Genomic DNA, 13259 nt, shown 5'->3' with positions numbered 1-13259 from the left:
TTTTGCGACAAGGATTGGCCTTTCGTGGTAATGATGAGGTAGATGATTCTGTTAATCAAGGAAATTTCTTGGAACTTCTAAACTTTCTTGCACAACATAATGAAGAGATTGATCGTGCTTTAAAAAATGCTCGTGGAAATCTTAAGCTAAGAGCTCCCTCAATTCAAAAAGATATTGTAAGAGCTGCTGCAAGTGAAACGACAAAAGTTATTGTTAATGATTTTGGAGATGAATTGTTTGCTACTTTGGTTGATGAAGCCCACGACATTTCTATTAAGGAGCAAATGTCAGTTTGTTTAAGATATGTGAATAAAGAAGGGCAAGTTAGAGAGCATTTTCTTGGTCTTGTTCATGTTTCTAATACTAATGCTTTATCTCTAAAATTAGCATTGGAGTCATTATTAGAAACATATAATTTAAGTTTATCAAGAGTACGTGGTCAAGGATATGATGGTACAAGTAATATGCAAGGAGAATTTAATGATTTGAAAACTTTGATATTGAAAGAAAATTCTTATGCTTTCTATGTATATTGCTTTGCTCACCAACTTCAATTAGCTCTTGTAACAGTTGCAAAAAAAAAAAGTTAAAATTGCTTTGCTTTTTAATTTGTTAACCAATTTGTGCAATGTTGTTGGAGCTTCGTGTAAACGAAGAGATATGCTTCGTGATAGTCAGATGACTAAGACAATTGAAGCATTACAAAGTGGAGAAATTGCTAGTGGACGTGGTTTGAATCAAGAAATAGCTTTGAAAAGAGTTGGAGATACTAGATGGGGTTCACACTATGGAACTATACTTAGATTAATTTCTTTGTTTCCTTCCGTGGTCAATGTTCTTGAATATGTTGAGAAAAATGGAAATAATTAAGAACAAAGAGTTGAAGCATGTCTTTTATTGAATGTCATTCAATCCTTTGAATTCATTTTCAACTTGCACTTGATGAAAAATATCTTGGGAGTTACTAATGAATTATCTCAAGCATTACAACGGAATGATCAAGACATTGTAAATGCTATGGCATTGGTTAAGTGTCTAAGTAACGGTTGCAAACTATAAGAGATGATAGTTGGTCTCTTTTACTCGACGAAGTCTCATTATTTTGTGACAAATATAATATTACTGTTCCAAAAATGGATGATATATTTGTATCACCAGGAAGATCAAGACGCAAAGCTCAAAAGATCTCAAATTTGCATCATTTTCAAGTTGAGATATTCTATCAAGTAGTTGATAGACAACTTCAAGAACTCAACAATCATTTTACAGAGGTGAATACTTAATTACTTCTTTGTATAACTTGTATAAATCCAAGACACTCATTTCTTGCGTTTGATAAGGAGAAGTTAATCCAGTTAGCTCAATTCTATCCATTAGAATTTTCTTCTACTCAACTTTTGGCACTTGACAGTCAACTTGAGAACTTCATACTAGATGTGCGTTCTGATGATCAATTCTCAGACTTAAATGAAATTGGTGCTCTTTCTCAGAAGTTGGTTGAGACTCGAAAAAATATTGTTTATCCATTAGTGCTAGAAGAATGGAATTCTAAATTATTTGTTATTATTTTGAATTATTATTTTATTTTAATTTATTGGTTAAATAATTTAAAAAATATTCATATTTTATAACATTAATTATAAAAATTATTATTATATTATATATATTTTGCCCCCACTGAAAAAATTTTCTGGATCCGTCACTGGTTGCTCCCAAAGGTCAGTAGTTGGCTAGATGTTTATTTAATGAATAGCTGTTCATAAATGGATTTAGGTGATGGTTGATTCAAATGGGTGTGATGCCTGTGCGCAAAGGTGTATCTATTTGATTTCTTGGATTGATGTGGAAGAAAACAACTCGTGGTTGTTGCTGAATTCTTGGTTTTTTACCATTTTGGTTTATATATTTTTTGAATTTGGGTTTGGTTTGTCCAGGCATTAAGTTATGCGGCATGGATGTTCGACTGACATGTTTTTTAAATTTGTTGCCCTATTGAATTTTTATTGGATTTAAGACGGATAATTATATTACCACGTATACGGATGGTTGGTTTAAATTCAATATATTAATGCTTGTTTCGGTTGAATAATTAATATTTGGCTAGTATTAGTTTATGAATTTGTGGGTTACGAGCGATTTAGTACGCACTTCATCCGTTGGTTACGGTTGGTTTTTTAAAATTGTGTGACATGAAAATGTAAAGGTAATTTCTTGTGGTTTAAGTGGTTACATATGTTTTAGCTTAAAATATTGTTCGAAACTAATTATGGTTAATCTAGAGAAACCTATATGTATATGGTTTTGGATTTGGGTTGGATTTTTTGTTAGTTTTTTTAAAAACAATAGAAAATAGAATATACTACTCCGCCAAACCTTTAATGAGTTTGTATCTTACCTTATGATTGTGGAGGTTCAATTTTCACTTCTTACAATACGAATGATTATTTTACCATATATACAGATGATTGAGTTGCATTCAATAATTAAATCTTTGTTTTAGTTGAATGGTTGATCGTGTGCTTGTTTTATTTATGAGTTACCATTGGTTTATTGAACACTGCATCGCATAATTAGTTCTGGTTATGTGAAAACGTGTTAGAGGAACATGTAATTAAGAATTAGTCTTCTTCTAAGTGGTCATAATTTTGTATTTCTATTACATTATTGATTAGAACTTATTCTAATAGTGTTAGTTTCAACCTCTTTCAGCTTTGGAACTTTATTCAGTTGATATCCTCTGTGAATCTAACAATGAGTTGGTGTGAGGGGGGTTTGACTGAGTTGTGATTTCCTTTCTTGCTGGTTTTGCCTAATTAGTTTACTCAGGTTCAACTGTATACATTGATGATAATTTTTAAATTTAAAATGTAATGTTGTTCTGTTGGTCGTTAGATAATTGTATTCTAATTATATGATAATGTTCAGTATGTGGGATCTCTAATGATTTATTCTTTTATTAACACAGTCTACCATTTGTCTTAATTGTAGTTGCTTCTAACATATATGTCGTTCATTGACAGAAATTGATTGAGACGCGTTGTTCACCATGCTATATGAACGGTTGATCACCCACCTGAAAAAAAATAACGGCAATGCGAAACTGGCTGAAATCAACGCTATCAGATTTAGATTTGTGAAGTGGATCCCACACTAGCCAGTGAAGCAGAGTATAATGGTTCAACTGGCAAAGGCATACGATATGGATACAAACACACTGAAAGTGCAGTCGGCAACATCGGTATTAACACTGAGTTCATCGGGAGGGCTTTAGGTATACCCTTTGGGGGTGATTTGCCCTTGTTTCTTAGTTAGCCTTTGTTGTGTGTGTTTGTTGGGTTATGTTTTATCTTACCTAATAGTTATTCTATATACTTGGGTGTTTCTTTATTTTAGGCGCTGACTTTTCCGAACTCGACAAGAAGAATGCTGCCCATGTGGCAATCAAAGCACGATTCCAGAAAAAAACCACCACACAACTGCGCGACTTCGTCTATGGCTGCTCCATCAAGGCAGAACGAATGGATTTCAGACGACATTTCATCTTGGTGGTCCTAAAAATGTTCTTATGCCCAACAAGTTAACAAACAATATCGTCGTGGCACATACCTTGGATACTGGATGTCTCGGACCCTAGCAAATTCAATTGGCCGTTGAAGACAATCAAGTGGTTAGGAAAGGCAATAGAAAAATACAAAAGCAAGAAGCATGAAACCTATGGTGGCTACATGTTTGCCCTGTTGGTATGTTAAATTGTTAAATTACTACTATATCAAACTTATCATTTATGTTGCTCTCCTTAAGTTCTCAACTTCTTGCATCTAGGTGTTATACTTCCAGCGATTGAAGCATGGTCCGCTAAATCGCTATCAAGAACTAGAGCCATAGGTCGCCGCATGGACTGCAGCTGAACTTGAAAAGAAGGCAACCAATGTCCTTTCCCATGTACTAACCCAAATGATTTCTTCTTTGTACTATACTAATCAACTTAATTGAGGGGTGATTTTAATAACCCGGAAGAATTCCCCCAGTGGAATCTAGATGAGTACTATCTAACACATTTGATCTTTACCAAATAGGGTTGCATCGGAGACAAGATAGAAATGGGTGAAGAACTTAAGGGTGGAGCGAATAAGACATGTTCACACACTGCCTCCAAAGAAGCAACCCCAGAGAGGGCGTGCAAGACTACAACGGCACACAAGTTAATTCCCTTATTGGAATTTAAGTTAGCTACAACATGCAAGCATTAGGTGGGTAGATTATATGCTAGTTTGATGTAGTTATTTGTAATTGCAAAACTAGTGATATGCTCCTTTATCCATTGGATATTTTGTATGGTTGCGACTATTATATTCGTATGTGGAAATCGATATGGTTATTATTCGATTTCATAGATGTATCTACCCAGGGAAGCAAGGAGGGAGCCATAAGAAGCCGACTCCATAAGACCTTAGAACAACCATCCTCGAGCCCAGTACAGACAAAACCACCAGAAGACCATACAGTGGCACAAAAGGTGAGTGCATGATATTGTGAATATTGGTTGTTTTTCTTACATTATAACTCGCACTCCTGATCAGATTTGTTGGAATTGGATTTCAAATTTTTTAGTAAAATATGTTGGATGTTCATTTTACATTATATGCGCGGATGGTTATGGTTACACTTATGTGGATATTCATCTCAGCTTCATAGTGGCTAATTTTGTTTATACATTTTCATACCTCTCCACTTTATTGTGTGTTATATTTAAAATATGTTGATTGTTTGCTTCTTGTGACCTGTTCGACATTTATAACCCAGGAAACCAGGAAAGACATGTGGAGAAAGTTGCATGTTGTCAAAGGCCAATTGTGCAGAGGCATCACAATATCGTCTAAAGAGGAAGCTGCCTCAAAGCGCAAGGAGACACATGTAGTTGCTTCCAACTTTGTTGATGAAGATAATGAGCCAATTGCTAAAAGAATGCGCCAACTATTTCAGAACGATGGGAACCTACATAGGACAACCCAAGGGACGATGAGGTTAGTGTCAAATAGCAAAATGCTAATGGAAAACCATCGGAGCCGCAGGAAACGGATCTAATTACACCATCAACAGCACTCGTGCAACTTACTGGATACGATTTTGACAGACAAATTCTATGTGTTAAAATCTGTTGTCTATATCAATTCTGCATATGTTGTGATTCCTGTGATTTAAAAGCTTAAACTCTTTGCGTTGGCTAATATCAGTTGCATTTGATGCAAAGACTTTGACATGTACTTTATGCAATGTCCAGAAAGTGAAGAAATATGGTCAAAAATTAAACATGGTCGGTACACTAAGCTGATAAGAATGGAACCCATCCAGTTTGTGCTGCCGAAGAACTCACATTCACAAATGAAACATGCTGAGCATGCCAAGGGAGGGAAGAACTTTTGAAATAAACCCTAACCCTCACCTTCAATCCACATATCTCACCATTTGGAGCTCCGATCGTCGCACCATTTACGACTACGCGACCACTGCATCAAGCTTTACAAAGCCCACTAAGTAATTTGGTAAGAAATCTCGATCTCACTCTCAGCCTCTCTTTTCCCCAATTTTAAAAAATTTGGGTGTTTGGTTATTAAAATTTGATGTTTTGGAATTTAGGATCCAACCAACTTGAGAAAACCATTAAGTTTTATCTTGTTGGTGCTTGGGTAAAGTAAGAACCTCAAACCTTTTGTTGATTAGTGAATTAGCAAGCTTGGATGTTGATTATAGTGAATATGTTGTGAATTCAGATTAAATAATGTTGTTTTGGAGTACCTTGATGATGTTGGGAGCTTGATTCTTGAACCTTGGAGGCCAAAATTCTGTTGGAGAGGCTTGGGGTTGTGGGCACTTGAGGAATAGTGACCTTGAGGTGTCTTTTGCTTAGGGAGAAATCGACCAAGATATGGTTTTGGTTTCTCGTATGTAATATATAATGTTTCGTGAAAACTTAGGCTAGATGACCATAGGATATGTTGGGATGTATGATTATGTTAAATGCTTAGTAGAATTGATGAAAAATGTTGAATGGGGTTGAGAATGATTGGTGGTTGATTCTTGTGGTTGATGGTTAATAGAATGATAAATTGAATGAATAATGATGATAGTTTAATGATTGAATATGAGATTATGTTGATTATGAATTTTTGGGATTGAAATTGATGAATTTGTGTATTGATGGGTTATGAAATGAATGAGAAGGGTTGAGATAGAGTTTAGCTTGCTGTGGTGTTGTCTAAAAACTTGGAATGTTGGTTTTAAGTTGGAAATTTTGGTAAAAATAGAGATTGGTGTTTTTAATGAAAAAAAAACTGATTTTTGACCGAACTTCGACGAGTCATAACTCAGCTTCTGGGACCCAAAACCTTTTCAAACTTGTTTCACATGAAAATTGGGTTCGTGAAGTTTACGCCATTTGAAGAACGGACTAAAAATAATTTTTAACGAAAAAGTTATTAGCATAAGAAGTTTGGTGTGTAAAGGTGAATTCTGCAACACTTGACAATTTTTAGCCATTCTGCAAAACTCGCGTACACAAGAAGGCACGCGACGCGGGCATTCCATTCGAGTTTGATGTCTCGTTTACGCAATAAGGTACATGCGTACGCGAGGAAGTGAATTTAAGGGGTCGCGTACGCGGACACTAGCACGCAACGCGAGCAATCAATTTGGGTCAAGGGGCTTGCGTACGCGAGCAGGGGTTGCGTATGTGAGTAAGGAAATTTACACCCCTACGTACGCGCAATACGACATGCATACGCGGGACCCTGTTTTTTAGCAACATTGTGTTTTGTGATTTAAACATGATTTCAAACTTTTAAACCTCTATTTTTACTCTCTAAGATCCTAAAACTTAATTTTAATCATAGTGAGGGGGGTTGAACCTTGAGAGGGTGGTAACTTGGGAGTGGAGAAGGGTTTGAGGTAATGAATTGTGATTGAAAAAGTGCAAAAATGATGGTTTGTAAATGAATGTGATATGTGAACCCCGGGTAGTAGGCACTGGCGATGTTCACTTGTTTCGGATATGAGATGAGAAAGAAGAATTATGAAAACTGAGTTTAACTATAGAATTTTGAATGAATATAAAAGAATTGAACTGATAACGAAAATGATAATGAATTTTTGAATGTGTAACCTGGGAAGTAGCAAGGATTGTGATTCGCCCCGCTTGCTCTAGGTCAGAGATTGTGACACCTGGGTAGTAATGGCAATAGTGGATTAATCCACTTGCTCCAGGTTGAGCTTGTAAACACTTGCCTGGGTAGTAGCAGCAGAAGTGGTTACTCCACTTCCTCTGAGTTAAGCGGGCAGTAGCAAAGGGATTGTGGCTCAGACCCATTTGCTCCGCAATGGGTGTTTCTGTCTAAGGTTAGCTACTAGAACATGTTGGGTTGGCTATATGACCAACAAATGATATCATCAGCAATCAGGGAGGCATGCATCATATGCATATATTTGTTTTGTTTGATTGTGCATTAATTGGGCTTGCCTATGTGATTATTATGCTTATTTGCTAAATTTGCTACCTGCCGTATCTATATTCTACTTGTATTTGCTTTGTCTGTATCGCTTGCCTGTGCACTAGAGCTCTGGAGGATTGGAAGAAGGTGAGAAACTAAAGGGATAAGTTAGGAGTGAGTTAAAACTTTAAGATCCTTAGACAACCTTCCTTATGGTTTAAAATTATAATTTTAAGATTTATAATCTGAGTGTCGGAGTTCTAGGATCACATCTAGCTTTTCCAGGACCTTATATCTTATATATGTGGGCACCTTTACCATGCTGAGAACCCCCAGTTCTCATCCCATACAAATGTTGTTATTTTCAGATGCAGGTCGAGAGGCACCTCGCTGGGCGTCTGGAGTTCCTCTCTCAGTGGAGTTAGGACTTTGTATTTTGGGTTATTTTGGTGTATATGTACATATATATGTATTGTGTAGACTTCTCCCTTATCCTGTTTAGATTTTGTGCCTCATAGAGGTTTTATAGAGAACTTGGATTCTTGGTGCTCGAAATTGAACTCGCACAACTTCACCGGCAAGTACACCGGGTCGTCCAAGTAATACCTCAGGTGAGTGAGGGTCGATCCCACGAGAATTATTGGATTGAGCAATCAATGATTATCCTGCAGATCTTAGTCAGTTGAATAGAAAAATAGTTGTTGTTGTTGAATGTGCATAAAACAAATAGTAAAGAAAGTAATAACGAGTTAACATAGAAACAATAATTAGAAATCAGTTAAGGCTTTGGAGATGCTTTATCTTTCTGGATTAATACTTCGTACAGACTACTTTAATAATGAATGATTCATTCTATGGCAAAGCTGTAAGTGATTAACTCATGTCCTCTCATCAAGTTAATCTCCTCTAATTCATATTAAATGTTGTTGTCAGTGGTCATTAAATACGAACGAGGGTGAAGCTCACGCAATTCATTCTCCTTTTGTGATCCTACTCAAAACGCCACAGACAAGGTCAGATCTTCCGGATCAGAGAATGAAGCTCAATGTTCTAGCCTTAGCACCACAGAAACCTCATCACCCATGACTAACCGGATTATATGTCACTTATCCTCGATTGGCCCAGATGAATTATTAGTTCAGGTGATGTATTCTCAAGCTTTAGCTCAATACTATCCAGGTCAGGACTCGTAAAGAACTCATGTAGAAAGAAGGACATACCTAGTCTCATTTGGATGAAGAATGACAATACATCATAGAGTGGAATCAGACATATATTGAAATAGAAACAGTAATATTATTAATCCATAGGAATCAGCAGAGCTCCTAACCTTAACCTAGGAGGTTTAGTTGCTCATAATTTACATAGAAAACTTAGATGTAAAGTATGATACAAGTTGATTCTTAAACCTAAGTGATCTCCTCCTTATATAGGAGATGCTAACCCTAAAATATGTTAATTTAAAATTAAAAAGTACAAGGATAAACAAAACTAGGCTAAAGAGTGCTAAAATCCACTTTGGGCCCACTTTGGTCTTGTGCTCGTCCAAGCCTAGCATTCAACTTGGAGAATGGGAATTGAACGCCAATTAGGGGGGTGAACTCGTGCTCCCTTGGTCCCTTGGTGGCGTTGAACGCCAGTTTTGGGAGTTTAACGCTGGGCTTTGGTCCTTCTTGGGCGTTGAACTCCAGATATGGATGTTCAACACCAGTTAGGGGTAGTGATCTGGAGAAGAAGTATAAACTATTATATATCGCTGGAAAGCTCTAGAAGTTATCTTTTCAACGCCATTGAGAACACGTCATTTGGACTTCTGTAGCTCAATATATGCTCATTAGAATGCACGGAGGTCAGGATCTAACATCATCTGCTATCCTTTCTTCCTCTCTGAACAAGATTTTGCTAATTCTGCCATTTTTGCCCAAAATTCACCTAATATTATAGAAAAAATACAAAAACTCAAAGTAGCATCCAAAAAGTGAATTTTGCACTAAAACACACTAAAACTTAATAAAACTTAACAAATTTAAAATAAAACAGATCTATGTGGTAGGGCGTTATATTATGTGTAACCTGTTGAACAGTTCCAGAAACATCCTTAGTCTCTGTTGTAGTCATGGTCTGAATTCTTATGGGGTGCTCACTTCCAAGAGCCACATTGCCAACCATTACTGTCCTTGTTTTCCTCCTCACAGTATTGTGCAATGACTCACAATACCTTTGCCTAGGAATTACATTCAAATTCATTATCCATTCAAATTCTTTTACATACAACGCAATACATTCTGGTATGAAAAATATACACAGTAATACTTATGACATTTTAGTGCACAGATATATTATGAATTGGTACGCAATACGTCACCTTACTGATGAATTCATGTAACTAAAGATGGTTGATTAAAATCATTTGAAGCTTAAAACCCCATTTGACTAAAAGAAACTACTCAATGAGACAAGTCAAAGTGGTTAATAATTGATTTGAATATAGAGAAACAAACATAAAGTCAAGAACATATGTTTACCTAAAAGAGGGCTTCTTTGTTTCTGTAGAGTCTCAAACACTTAGTATCTCTTCTTATCCTTTTTTCTTTCTTTTTTTACCTCAAAGGCTAAATGATGAAAACAGAACATTAAATAAAAATAAGAAAGCATACTTCATTTTAAAACTAATTACATAAAGTCACAAATTCTCATTTGACCAATAAAAACAAAAATAAAACTGGAAAATCCAGTATAAATAATATAACTAATATATTTGTAAAATATGTTAATACCATCTTACTACTAATATAACTGTATTCAGAATAAAATATTTACATATCATTTCAAAAACACTAGAGATAATAAAGAAAACAATGTAGAACCTAAAGAAAGCTAATGTGGTTTCATCAAGCTAATCCAATTCTCAATTCGGCTACTTGATCTATCTCAAGCTTTCTCTATATTACTTTTTGCTTTATACATATTGCAAGGACCAATATACGCTGAAAAATATAAAATTAATCTGTTTCTGGAACAGATTAAAATGTCAATTAATAAGATAAGAGAACAATTAATTAATCAAGCAAATACATTTCGCAAAATAATGAATCAGAGAAACATAAAGAGATAAGTGAAATATGCAGAAATATCAGCAGTGGCAACTCGAAGGAGAAATATGGAGGGAGAGAAAGCTGCATTGAAGAAGAAGCTCAACCCAGAAGCTTTCTATCGTGGCAGTTACAGCGAGGAAACTGCGGCGGCAATGATGACAAAAACTGCAGCAGAAATAGCGGCAGAAAATGTAGCGACAACAGTGACTACAGAGCAAACAGATCTTAAACCATGTTGATAGAGGAGGTGGTTCGATTCAAAAATTTTCTGCGACAACTGTGGCGACAACAACAGCAGAAACGACACTGAAAATGGTGACTGCAACGACAGCTACACCAACAATAGAAAACTTAGGGTTTTTGTCGTCATTCTCTTTTCTTCTCTCTGACTCATTCTCCCATCTTTGCAAACTTAGAGAACAGGATTTTGAGTGAGTTTTAATATTTAATTATGAATTAACTATTAGGGAGAGTTTTATAAATTGCCATAAATAAAATGTATTGTAAAGACTTTTAAAAATCTCTACTAAAAAACACTCTCAACTAAATATAAATCTTATAGTGAGACATGCAAAGTGGACAGAGGTGTTTGATTTTTTTTTCTTATAGAATCAAACAAGGTAATGAGAATGTAGTTATTAATGAGTTGGTCATAATGTATGATCTAATCATAAATCTTACTTCTAATTTATTAATATTTGCGTATATAAAGAATTTTTATGCAACTAAATTTGATTTTTATTTTATATTTGTTGCTTGTGAGAATATTGATTTAAAGTGCTATAGTGAAATAAAAAAAAAATCTTGGATTTGTTATCTATATATTTTTATTGGCCTTATAGACGTAAAAATATTGAAGAAATTTATTCTAATTGCATTGCATGTAAATCAATTAAATCTCAAGCTTTGTCAAATATATTGTGCATGTCTTTGCTTATTCCTACTCATGTATGGATTGATATTTCTATAAATTTTCTATTTGTTTTTCTAGAGTTAAAAAATGTCATTATAGCATTGTTTTTGTTGTGGACATCATTAGTATTATGATGTTCTTAATTGCATATCGTAATATTAATTATTTCACATATCGTAATATATGCTAATTATTTGGATGATCATATTTTGCATATTAAGAGTGATTCGGATAATTATTTGTTAAATATTAAGCTTTTTTATAATGATATAATTAATAACTCTAAATTTATGGATGATTTTAATTATTTGACTAGTTTATATTTAATGTCTTTATTTTTGAGTGATGTTATTTTTTAGATGGTAAAAATAAGACTTAAAATGGTTAAATTTATACATGTGAAGACTTGTAACATAGTTAACATAAAAGATATAGTCACTATTCAATAAGTAATGAAGAACATGGTCTTTGAATTAAGAGATTGAGTTTGAATTCATTGGAAGAAAGAGAAATTTCTTACTCAAAAAAACTACACTTGTTATTAGAAAAAACAGTCAATTCCAAATGTTGGAGAATATAAATGACAATACTAATAAGATAAATTTAATTAGTAAATATTATATTTTAGTTGTGATTGAAGTATCTAATTTTTTTTTATTATATATGCAAATTTGTAGATGAATCTTTTTAAAAAGAAAAAAAATAATCTGTGCTCAAGAAGATATTTTTGTTATTTTAATAACAAGATACATAATGATAATTTTGTCATTTTGTCATGTTCAAATATCTGAATATTAGAAGAATTATGATATGCTAATCTTAGACTTTAAGGAGTCTAAAAGTTCATTAATGGTAGTGCTGACTTGGGAGGTACAAAATTTGAATTTATTTAATTAGAATTAAATTTAATTTGCTGTTAAGGTTTGTTAAGAGATAATTTTATTTTGAATTGTTAGTAGTATTTTAGACATTTTAAATTTAAATCAAATTTGATATAATCTAATAAGATCAAATCTGATTTAAAATGGTTATCACATCTTTAAAAGTTTAAATTTAAATCAAATTTGATCAGATCTAATAAAATCAAATATGATTAAATTAGTTAGAGTTAATTTTGAAGTCATATATTTTATTTAATTTCAAATTTCGTAGTTTTATTCTAAAAAAATTTGATCCACTTTTAAGCTGATCAATTATGGGTCTATTTAAACAAGTATGTAAGATATTTTATACTATTTTTTATCTTTGTGATTGTTTTATGTATATTTTTCTATGTTTATTGAAATAAGACGAGTGATTTATTTTACTTATTGCATGAAGAAATTAAAGGATGTAACTTAAAGTAATTCTTTATGTTAGTTCTTTCAATTTCATCTCTTTGATCTAAATTATCAAAGATTATTTTTTAAAAGTCTAATAAAAAAAATCTTTTCGATGATCTAAATTGCTAAAAACAAATTTTTCAAAAGTTTAATAAAAAATTACTGTTTATTTTATCATTATCTTTTATTTTTTAAATTTTTTTTATCAAATAAAAAACTAACCAGTAGGAGTAACTCTAATCTATTATATATTAGTATATTTTTATTTAATCATCATGTATTAATATATTAGTAAAAAGTAGAGATTCATTATTTTGTACCTAATAAGGTAAGATTCTGTTATTGTTATTGTCATATTTATTATTTTAAGTTTTATAAATCTAATATATATATATCGGAAATGTTTGGTAACTAAAAAAAATCAATCAAAAATAACCATAATTTG

This window comes from Arachis duranensis, chromosome 6 (genome assembly GCF_000817695.3).
Source record: "Arachis duranensis cultivar V14167 chromosome 6, aradu.V14167.gnm2.J7QH, whole genome shotgun sequence".
NCBI classification, from domain to species: domain Eukaryota; kingdom Viridiplantae; phylum Streptophyta; class Magnoliopsida; order Fabales; family Fabaceae; genus Arachis; species Arachis duranensis.
Note: the sequence above shows the minus strand (reverse complement) of the source record.